The sequence below is a fragment of the Lissotriton vulgaris genome, chromosome 6 (genome assembly GCF_964263255.1).
Source record: "Lissotriton vulgaris chromosome 6, aLisVul1.2, whole genome shotgun sequence".
Taxonomy (NCBI): Eukaryota; Metazoa; Chordata; class Amphibia; order Caudata; family Salamandridae; genus Lissotriton; species Lissotriton vulgaris.
Window position 1 is genome coordinate 1650101512 of NC_141694.1, and position 12439 is coordinate 1650113950.

The following is a 12439-nucleotide window of genomic DNA, read 5'->3' on the forward strand; positions in this document are numbered from 1 at the left end:
AAATGTTAACCAGCTTGTGCGGAGAAAGGAAAGGGCCATATAAAAGGGGGAGAAGAAGGTGATTCCTTGCTTGATACAATGCTAGAAAGCCCTCCTGCATATGCCCCAATGTATTCTGCCCTGACGCCTCACACCCCGCATGTCCCCCCGCCACCGCCCACTCCTGCCCCCACTGCCCTTCTTACTGTTTTCCCTGTCATACCATCCCTCCCGATTTTTCCTATGACACCGACCACGCCTGCTAACTCTGTCCTCGCTGCGGGAATGACAACAAGTCCCCCCCCACCCAACCTCTGCCGCTTTACCCCTACACACCCTTGTCCTACTTCGCTGTGGTCTACAGTTAAGCAGGATTTATATAAATTGTTGAATTCCCCCCGACTGGCCTCCTTGAGCTCTGCAGTCAGCTTTTCATCCCTTCGAGAAAATGACCTACAGAGGCAACAGTGTGAATGTAGCTTAGGTCGCAAATAAAAAGAGGCGATGTTCAGGGAGAGGGGATGTTTGGTGATATGTCTGCTTTAATGGCTTCCCATGATATGACCGCTTTTCCCAACACCCCTCTAGAAACAGCAATGCCGATGAAGAGGCGGCCCCTGTCTTTGTTTATGCACTTACCGATACCCATAATAGTGGCCAAGGGGCTATTGAGGCACACTGGCACAGACTTTGGGTTCATGTTCCTTGGAATAGGTCAGAAGTAATGCAGTTAAAAGGACAATTACCAGATCTCCGGAAGAATCTGGCTGTCTTTTACAGAGAATTAGGTCAGATTATATCTGCAGGTACTATCGTTCTTGAGGATATAGATGTACTTTTTGGTACGGTTGTCCCCACTGAAATTTGGGACAAGATTCGACATACTGACCATGAAGTGGCGTTGGGAGGTAAATGGGCTGACCTAGAGGCTATGGAAGAAGCAAGGGTAGGAGGGATTAAACCAGAAGCTGCCATCCTGACTTTGCTGGGTAAAATAATGACGTTTATGAAAACACTTTAGCCGGAAACTGTCATTAACCGGGATAAAATAAACGCCTGTAGGCAGCGAAAAGATGAGAATGTTGCTGACTTCTTTACCCGTTTTGAGACAGAATACAAGGGACATAGTGGTTTGGATCCCCGGACCCCAGGTTCTGGCCCAGTATTTGTCGATAAGTTTGTCAGCATCTTGCTTCCTGAGATCTCCGCCAGGCTTAAGAAAGTTGAAAGTGCGTGGTCTGCCCAAACTATGACTGGTATCTTGGCTATGGCACAATATCACGAGAATAGGGAGAATGAAGATAGAGACAAGGAAGGCAAGAAGGTTAGAGATCTTAAGACTAAGGCACTTCTGCATAAGGCTTACCCTCTATGAGGTACCGATGCCCGCAGGAATTTCAGACCTCAACACCAACCCACTCCGAGGGCTCGCCAGTCTACCCCCTCCAGCCCTCAATGTACGGGAGCCCTCCAAACAGATCAGTGTGCTTATTGTAAGGGGTACAGCCATTGGATATATGAGTGTCCTGTGTTAGCTGATAACATCCGAACAGGGAAGACTCGGCCTCACGCTCCCAAGGAGGGGAGGCCGACTGGGGGCATGGCCCACTCCTTCCACAGGATAAAGAACGTAGGCCCAGGGATGTCGCTCCCGTCCGTCAGCACCCGGCCAATAGGTTTGATGGGTACGAAGCAACACGCACTTATTACAATGATGATTATGATGAAGTTGATGAGACAGGGTCCTACCAAGCATAGGACAGCCAGGAAAGGGGTATTAACAGAGTGCAAATTCCAGTGGATCAAAGGGGCCCGTATGTTCAAATGTCAATTGTGGGGAACGATCAGAATTTTCTTTTGGATACTGGGGCCACCAGGTCTTCTATTGCACATCTGTCCGTCCCGGAGGCACCCCTTCCTGGCAATATGAATGTCTCCGTGGGTTTTGCAGGAACACCTGTGACCAGCCCTATCTCTGAACTCCTCCCTCTCGATATTGGCCCTGCACATGTTGACGCTCCCTTGGTCCTTACTACAGGTTGCAGTGAAAACCTGTTAGGCATGGATTTACTGAAAGCACTGTATTCAACCATATCATGTAGTCCCCAAGGTGTATCCCTAACAATTTCCCCCACCGCAGCTTCCTATATGTATCTATCAGGTCCCCTCCCACCAGAGTTGCAGTCTTTACCTTCCTCCCTCTGGGCATCATCAGACACTGATGTAGGGTGTCTCAACACATCTCCTCATGTGGTACACATCCAGCCAGGTGCACTTCTCCCCCGCCTCCGGCAGTATCGACTGCCCGCGGAAGGAGAAATGGCCCTTTTACCAATAATATCTGAATTAATGGACAAGGGCGTAGTGGAGGAAACACAGGGCAATATCTGTAACAGTCCCATTATTCCCGTTCTTAAAGAGACCAATGGAGATGCTCTCTCCCCTAAAATATATAGATTTGTGATTGACCTGAGAGCCCTTAACAAAATAACTACCTCACAATATCCTGTTGTCCCCGACATTACAGCCCTCTTAACGATGGTCCCTTCTGACGCAACACACTTCTCTGTCATAAACCTGAAGAATGCTTTTTTCAGCATTCCTATACATCCGGACAGCAGACATTTTTTGGGTTTCTCCCTTGGTGGCGGAGCTTTAGATTCTGCCGCGCCCCTCAAGGTTTCACCGAGAGCCCCAGTATCTATAGTCAAGTCCTAAAAAGTCAAATAGATTCCTTGGAACTCCCTGAGAATTCCACACTATTACAATATGTAGATGAACTCCTCATTGCTGCAAATTCTGCCCCAGCATGTAAAGAAGCTACTCTCTGTTTGTTACGCCACCTTGCCCTCTATAATCACAAAGTCTCTTTGAAAAAGCTTCAGTTTTGTCAAGAGAAGGTGACCTATTTAGGTCATCTCCTCTCGAAGGAGGAAAGGCAGCTCACCGCTGATCATGTAGCCATTATCAATGCTATGACGGCCCCACGAACACAAAAGCAGGTGCGAGCCTTCATAGGCCTAACCTCATACTGTAGACAGTGGATTTCCAATTTTTCAGCCATGGTCAAACCTCTTCTTGCCCTCACCACTAACGACATATCAGACAGTTCCTTTCCTTGGACTAGAGAGCATGCGCAGGCCTTCCAAGATTTAAAGAGGGCTCTGTGTACTGCTCCAGTCCTCGGTACTCGTGATTATAACAAAAAAAAATTATTTTTGTACATGAGACAGATGGCTGTGCATTCGCTGTCTTGAACTAAATGTTCGGAGGTCACCATCGGCCATGTGCCTATTTTTCAGTCACCTTAGATCCTGTTGCAATGGCTCTCCTAGGATGCCTACGGGCGACCGCTGCGGCTGCCTTCAAGGTCCATCAGAGTGCGGGGATCGTCATGAACTCCCCCCTGACTCTGATGGTCCCCCATTCTGTAGATACCCTCCTTAATAACACCAACACACAGTACCTCACTAGTGCACGACTCACAGGATATGAACTGGCACTCTTTGCCAGCCACATTAACATCAAAAGATGCACTGTACTAAACCCTGCCATATTACTCCCACTGGATACTCAGGATGCCCGCTTAGACCCACATGACTGCATATTAGGGACAGAGGAGGAGACGTAGGGACGGGTTGACTTACAGGACACCCCGATAGAAGAACCAGAAGGTACACTGTATGTGGACGGATCATGTCTCAGAGGGTCAGATGGTAACACCTCAGACGTCTATGCCCTCACGACATTAGGGCGAGTAGTAGAAACAGCTCAGATTCTGCAGTGCTCTGCTCAAGCAGCTGAATTAGTGGCCCTCACTAGAGCCTGTGAGTTAAGCAAAGGGATGACGGTAAATATTTATACTGACAGCCAATATTCCTTTGAGGTGGCCCACAACTTCGGGAGGTTATGGAAAGAAGGGAATTTCCTTACTTCCCATGGGACCAAGATTCAACATGGCCCCCTAATTCACTGATTGTTAGACTCCCTGACACTTCCCAGAAAGGTGGCCATTATAAAATGTAGAGCACATAAGAAAGTGACAGATGAATTTGGCAAAGGTAATGCCCTGGCTGACCGGACGGCCAGACAAACCGCTCTTAGGAAAAGGGAAGGAATGTATGTAGGAGGTCCCGCTAGGTGGGTGGCAGACGAGAGCATGGTTGAAAACACAGTACAGAGTGTGATTGATATTCAGTCCCATACTACTCCTGAGGAACTAAGGGTGCGAAGGAGCAATTAGCAAAGGAGGGAATTGATGGTTGTTGGGTCCGTACGACTATGGAAAGACAATGGATGTTACCTGACAGTCACGTGCCACCAGTAGTTACGATGGCCCATGGTCCTGCTCACATCAGTGCAAAAGGGATATGTAAACTGTTGGAACCTACATGGTACAACTCTACGATACCAGCATATTCTGACATGCTGGTCAAAAAATGCATGATTTGCCTAATGTATAACCCAGGAAAAGGCACAGTTACTCCTAAGGGAGGATTCTCTCCTCCTACCTTCCCTTTTGAAGTCCTCCTAATGAATTACATCCAGATGGACAGATGTAATAATTTGAAATACGTCCTGGTAGTGGTCTGTACCTTCAGCCGATGGGTGGAGGCCTACCCCGTCAAAGACTGTACACCTATCACCACCGCCAAAGTGTTGTTAAAGGAGTACCTCCCTCGATTCGGTTTGCCCCGCTTGGTCTGGAGTGACAACGGGACACACTTTACGGCTCAAATTGTGGAATATGTCTGCACAGCATGGGGTATAAAACAAAAATGTCATGCAGCTAACCACCCCCAGTCTGCAGGTCTAGTGGAGGTGTACAATGGCATCCTAAAAACTAAAATGGCCAAAATAGTAGCCGAGACAGGTGTCACTTGGGTTGATGCTAAGTATGAGCGGAAAATCCGTTCCGCTCGCGGATTTTGCGAATTTTCGGTAAATTCGCGATCCGCGAACTCCCGCGAATTTACCGAGAATTCGCAAATCCGCGAGCGGCGGATTATTCCGGGGGCAAAAGTTGAACCTGTTGTAACTATTTTAGGATGGCGCCGGCAAGCTGCCAGCGCCATCCTAAAATAGTTACTAAGTTAGCTTCAACAGGAAGCTCTAATAGATAAAATCGAGCAGGTGCTGGATTTTATCTATTAGAGCTTCCTGTTGAAGCTAATTTAGTAAGTATTTTAGGATGGCGCTGGCAGCTTGCCGGCGCCATCCTAAAATAGTTACAACATGCCCTTCCTGTAGCGTCGTCGATGCAGATGTGCCTTCTTCACAAATCAACCGTGGAAAATCAGCTGTGATGCTGGATAGAGGCTTTTGCATCCTTGACTTTCACGAGCACAATACCCGTGCTGTTCTTGTGACCAGGGGTTTCTTTCTCTTCATCTGCTGAACTGATCTTTCTCTGACCTTTTATGCACACAAGAGGCATGTGAACTCGCATGGTAGCCCTGCCCGTTTGGCCCCGCCCACACACTCGCGGTTTGCACCCTCTGCCCGCCATTCACCCACTATGATGGACAGCTCACTCAAGGGACCCCTGCGCCCGTCGGGGCGATTGCATAGTAACACACACATGGTCGCTCGAACTAGTTGATGCTCAAATTCAGTGACTCATTCATTAGCCCAAAAACAATCGTGAGCGTCGTCGAGGCTGGACAGGTGTGCCTTCTTCCCAACTCGGGTTTCTTTCTCTTCATCTGCTGAACTGATCTTTCTCTGACCTTTTATACACACAAGAGGCATGTGAACTCGCATGGTAGCCCTGCCCGTTTGGCCCCGCCCACACACTCGCGGTTTGCACCCTCTGCCCGCCATTCACCCACTATGATGGACAGCTCACTCAAGGGACCCCTGCGCCCGTCGGGGCGATTGCATAGTAACACACACATGGTCGCTCGAACTAGTTGATGCTCAAATTCAGTGACTCATTCATTAGCCCAAAAACAATCGTGAGCGTCGTCGAGGCTGGACAGGTGTGCCTTCTTCCCAACTCGGGTTTCTTTCTCTTCATCTGCTGAACTGATCTTTCTCTGACCTTTTATACACACAAGAGGCATGTGAACTCGCATGGTAGCCCTGCCCGTTTGGCCCCGCCCACACACTCGCGGTTTGCACCCTCTGCCCGCCATTCACCCACTATGATGGACAGCTCACTCAAGGGACCCCTGCGTCCGTCGGGGCGATTGCATAGTAACACACACATGGTCGCTCGAACTAGTTGATGCTCAAATTCAGTGACTCATTCATTAGCCCAAAAACAATCGTGAGCGTCGTCGAGGCTGGACAGGTGTGCCTTCTTCCCAACTCTACCATGGAAAATAAGCTGCGATGCTGGATAGAGGCCTCACAAGAGGCATGTGCACTCGCATGGAAGCCCCGCCCCCGCCCCAAATCCGCGGATCCGCAAATCCGCAAAATCCGCGGATTTTGCGGATCCACGATCCGCAAATCCGCAAAATCCGCGGATCGTGGATCCGCAAAATCCGCCCATGCTTAGTTGATGCCCTGCCTTTGGCCCTACTGTCCACAAGAACAACAGCCCACACCAGAATAGGGCTATCCCCCCATGAGATTGTGTTCGAGAGGCCTGTCAATGTATGGGGTATCCCACGGCCTAAGAAACTGTCTGATTTTGAATACCCTGTATTAACTGATTATTTGCACAGTCTAACTAATACCTTTCGTACTCTTTATCACCAGGTGCATGAGGCAATACCTGACAAAAGCAAGGGCCCAGGGCACGTCATCCAACCTGGTGATTGGGTCTTAGTGAAAAATTTTCAACTGACTAAAAGCCTCGAGCCCCTCTGGACACAGCCCCGTCAGGTGTTGCTGGCCACCCGCACCGCAGTGAAAGTAGAAGGTCGGAAGAATTAGGTGCATTCGTCTCACTGCTGGCGTGTGCCTCTGCCCCTCCCTTATGATCAGTGGGTGAGGGAAGGACAAGGAGACTCAGAAACAGAAACAGTCCCGATGTTTGTCCCATTCAGCGATGCCAGACTGCATTCTACATCTATGGAAGCAGAGAGTGACAGCCTACTGAAAGGAAGGGTGGAACCCTCCCTTAACTCTGCTCAACACTAGGAACAATTGTTTCCCAACCATACTGACCCTACTTCCGACCGATATAACTTGCGCCCCCGAGGGAAGGCTTGCCTTTGACTTCGCCAAGTGCCTATAGGCTGTAGGGCTGTGATCTTCCCCGGCTGATAGTAGTGCTGGTGTGTCAGACTAAGGTACGCCATAGGGCCCTTGGCACCTGCGCCCAGTGAAGCAACCACCAATCACAGACAGCCACTAGTGGTCCCTGGCTTAGCACAATGGCTGCCATCCAAAACACCCGAATCCAGAAACAATATGTCAGTCTCCGACATAGTAAATGCTTCATGGCCACCGTGGTGACGTTGTTTGTCTCCCTCATCCTGTCTATCCTTGGTTGGCTGTTACTAATCTACCATCCTGTTACCTCACCAACTCCTACCCCGACTCCTGCAGAGCACAATTATTACACGTTACCAGCCCACAAATTACCCCGCCGTGCAGAATTCTTCAATAACACCTTCTTCCAAATGTTGCATCATCACCAGCTGATCATGAACACTTCCAACTGCTGGGTTTGTGGACTGATGCCGCATTCCATGATACACCCTGTCCCATTCTTTTCCTACCCCTTTTCCATCTCTGGATCTTGTCTTGCATGGTGGATGTGGATGCAGGAGGCCTACACTGTCAATGGCACTGACAATTCTTTCCTTGGAACATTTCAGGATGACCTCTTGCGGAACAGATCCGGCCATGCCAATGCTCTTTTTTGCCCGACCAGCTCATCCACATCGCTACTATCACCAGATGTACTCGGTGAGATGGTAGTATTTAACTCAACCCCTCAACAAACATTTTATAGATTCCGCACAAGAAGGATACTGCCTGATGAACGAGACACTGTGAATGTCATAAATGTGCAAGGCCGTGTCTGCATCCATGGCTTAGGGACTAAGAAAGTTGATACCAGCACATGTGATATCACAAAAGCTTTAAACTCTACATCTCCTCCGAAGGTGGTGGCATCCCCCAACACCTATTTCATCTGTGGCACTGCCGCCTACACTTGGCTCCCCCGTAACTGGTCTGGTCCCTGCTATCTGGCTTCCTCCTTCCACCAACGTATTCTACCCATGGAGGTTACCACCTGTTAATGAAGGGCGCTCTGCGCCGCTCATGTAGGGGCGTCAAATCAGCCGTGGATACAGCAGGCCAGGAAACTGGGGACTTCTTTAAAGGTTTCCTTCCTTTCTGGGGCCCCATGGCCAACAGTCGGGCTGTACGAGGACTGACCAGGGTCCTTAAGGCCACCATCGCACTAACAGCAGGTGCTCTCTGCAACATCACTGCAGAGCTACAGGTGGACCGCCTCATAACGCTTCAGAACCGAATGGTCCTAGATGTCATCCTTGCTGATCGTGGTGGTGTGTGTAAATTGAGCGGCTCCAGCTGCTGCGTGTACATCCCAGACAACGCGCCTACAGTGTACGATGTCATCCAACGTCTGCATCGCCTTTCTTCCGAAATCCATCTGGATGAAGGCAACTGGTCCCTCACAGGCTGGATCTGGGGCCTCCTTTCCCAGTGGAGGTGGAGGGTCCTCATCTTCCTTGCCTTGGGAGTAACTGTCCTGGTCTCCTGCTGTTTGTGCTTTCAATGGCCTGAAAGACTGAGCCTTGATCAAGCCGAGTGAACAATGATTTGTGTACCATCTACAAACATCGTCTGGATCTGGTTATCAACTGCAAACACTGCCCTGATTGAACAATGAACTAACAGCCAAAAGACTAGAATTGAAAAGTATAAAAGGCTTGTAAGCTGCTGAGTAAAGCAGCAGCCTTCTCTGTCTTGTTTCCAACGAGCTTGGGACTCTGTTCCATAGCCCGGGCTATTTGAATAAGCAGACGAAGGCTCCTGTGTCTCCTTTTACTACGGATGAAGGGTATGGAAGACTTGGGCGGTTCTCCCGCCGCCGAGACCCGGTAAGTGGGTTATTCTGGTTCTTCAACTGTCCTGCAACACCTGACATCAGTGGGCATTCGTCTTCTGTGCCTCCTGGTCACTCCTGAGTGGCATAGACTCTGTCCTCTTTGTTTGCAGGTACTTCTCATCTTGAATCCACCTTTGGGTTCCACCGGTCACTTTCACCTTCTTCGCCAGCGGCATCTTCCTGAAGTCCTCCATTGAGTTTGACAGTGGTTTCCAACACCACTTCGCAACTATGCACCTGGCTTCCCTGGTGTAGGGATCCTGGTTCCTAGGGTATCCATGGGTGGGGTGGCTCACCAACCTTCTGTCTTCTGCACGTTTTTTCAGGGTCCACTGGGAAGGGTCCTTCTTCTTTAAAATTGCAACTGCGACTTACCCAGTGACTTGAACAGAGCATGCAGTAGTGTTAACACTCTGCAAACTTCCTCTGTGGCATTCCTGGTTACTTACCTTGGGTGGTTTCTTGGGTCCCCAGCACTTCTTCATCTTCAGGGTATAGTCTTGACTTGAATCGTGGGTTGAATACCATTATTTTAGTATATGGTTTGGTCTCCCCCTGGCGACCACTGTGTATTTGTGCTGCTTACCTGTTTTAAAGTATTGTGTGCATTGAGTTATATCTCCGAAATATAGGGGATATTTGTATGTGTTAGTGAGTGTCTTATAAGAAATACATATCTGTTACACTATGTGGTTCTTTTTCACTTAATCTACACCAATAAGATTATGTTTTGGTAAAACCAGCTGCTTTACACTCCTTCTGGACTAAGCCTGAAGGCTGCTCTCCACGGTTACCACTTAGAGAGCTGTATAAGGTTGTCTAAGACCACTAAAATCACCATAAGGGTTGTCTGGATTAGTGCAGGGTGCTACACTTACATAAGCGAGCACCATATTCTAAGCCAGCCTTCTACAATATCAAAATATCAAACAGACACCAGAAGACATATCTGAGTGAGCACACACAGAGTGGGGAAGTGTGAGGCACTGCCCAGTTTCATAAAGACAGAGAGAAAACCTGTACAGAAACCATATAGACCATGAAGACAGGAAAAATAGAAGAGTAGGATTTATAGTGCGGAAAGACCACAGACACCTTGTCCCGTGAGTCAGGAATAGTGAGGCCAAACACAGGTTCTTAAAGGTTCTGAACATCCAGTACAGATGTGGGATTCCTCAATTTAATAGGTATTGAAAGCTAGAAACACCTAAATATGAATATAAATCGATCAATCATGTGAAGTTTCAAATCATTGTGTTTCACAGATTTATGGGGAGGTCACAAATAGACTGCCACCGTACTGCAAATTAAATGAGGTTCAAAGTAAATTCCTGATGATAGATTCCGATCATTCAGGAGTCATAATGCAAGCCCTCTAATAAGAGTCTTTATGGCGTAAATCCTGGTAGGTAAGTCATACCACACATTTACTGTATGAGTCAATTCTAAGTAAAAGATAAAAGGATCCGTGAACCAATCGAGCCATCGTCGAAGTCGACAAAGAAGCACTTTACTTGTTCCGTACAATTGTGTCCCACTGCCCAAGGAAGGCGACAACGGAAGACTTGGTGCCACAATGGAAGACTTGGTTTAGCTTGTTCTAGCAAATAAGCTATTTCCCGCAAAATCCCCAGAAATTTGGTCATGTTAATTATTAACAAGCCCACATATTCTCACTCATTAATGGCCGGTATTATTAGCTTACCAATCCTATTGTAATCCAACAATTAAGGGAGATTAAATGATGCTCCTGGAGTTGTAAGAGACACAGAAGCTAATGACATGGCATGGCAACAGGTTATCTGTCACAGATGGACCGTATTATTAGCAACCCAAACTTATCAACCGGTTCCAAAAGTCATGTGTAAGAGTAACCTCAAAAGTGTGAGTCTTGTGTGCGTTTCTTCTAAAAACAACTAAAGACCCGCACTTCCAAGACTTATTGCTTTCCAATTCATGCTGCCCTTATATGAGTAAATGAATGATACCTTAGAACCCTCCCACCAAGAGGACAGTATGAATGTCACACTCAATAGCATATGTCATGTAAAACAGATGATCGCGCAAAAGGAATTGTGCATTGTTAAGTACATAGTAGTATAAGTAGTATAAAGCTTTATTCGATTTTCGTAAAATCATAAAAGCACAATACATACATTTAAAACGTCACAATTAATAAATGCTTGCGTATGCGTTTAACAGTTAAAAAACGACAATTGTAATAATCACGTCATTAAAAATTCATTCAAGTACAATACAATATGAAATGCAATTTGTGCTGTCCAACACAATAAGCATAGAGGGACCCAAGCAAGAATGTTTTACCGCATGGTTTTCCGCAACAACATGGCAGATCTTAAAAAACAAGATACCGCAAAAATCACGTGCTCGTCTTCAAGTTTTAACAATCTTAAGAAGGCAGGCCTACAATTTCTTACACCCCAACGGTTTAAAAGGGGTTTTAGGTAGAATTTTCTGGGGGTGGAATAGAAAGAGCAAAAAAACATTAAATGCAAATTAGATTGAAATGCGGTATTGTCACACAAGCATGGCAGTTTCAATGAAGACCAGTTATTCATCTCCGGTACAGATACCATACGAAAGAAAATCCCAAGGCGGAGACGGGACAGAAGCATTCTGTGGTACGGGCTGGGATCCACTTTTAGATACATTTGCATGCCTTCGTTAGGGGTGATTTCTTGAAAGTTTAAGATGGTTTGTTTGTTCTTTTCAACGTTCCATCTCAAAGTTTCCAGATGGGAGGTCAGTGTTTTTTTGAGAACTGATCTAGATACGCCCTCCAGGGTTCTAGGTTTTGCATAATAATCTGGGAGGCCTATCCCACTAAGTACAGATCTTACGTACGACAACCATCGGAAATTTGCAACCCCATCTAGGGCCAGGCAATCCTCCAGGAGGTCCCTGTTAAAACTGGCTTCCCTTGTTGTCCATACCTTGTGCCATAAGAGAATTGGGGCCATCTTAATTATGTCGCTCAAATGCTTAACTCCAGTCTCTATGTGCGTCATAAATGAAGATGAGGTTTTTGGTACACCTAGAAGGTAGCTAATGAATTGGTTCTCACAGCCCTGCAAAGTTTGATCCTTCTCGATGCCCCAAAGTCCCGCCCCGTAGGTGGCTGTGGACACGCACTTCGCCTGATATATTTGTACCAGTTCTTTGATGGGTTTACCACCCACTCTGTTAGTAAAAGCGCGTAAGGCGCCTATGGTGTGAATGAAGGCCAGTTTCCTTGCTTCAATCGCCTGTCTCCAACGGCATTTCCTGTCAAACAGTATGCCCAGGTAGCAGAATTTATCTACAGTGGCTATGTTCTGTTTGTCCAGGGACACATTACATGGCACCCTCCTGCGCTTGTTGGTGCACGGCATGGTGAAAGTCTTCGAAATGTTCACTTTC

At 47.4% G+C, this 12439-nt stretch overlaps 1 pseudogene; it reads left to right on the plus strand.

Moving 5' to 3' along the window:
* The first annotated feature begins 7307 nt into the window (after positions 1-7307).
* LOC147709253 (uncharacterized) overlaps positions 7308-12439 on the plus strand; it is a 50801-nt pseudogene continuing 45669 nt past the window's right edge.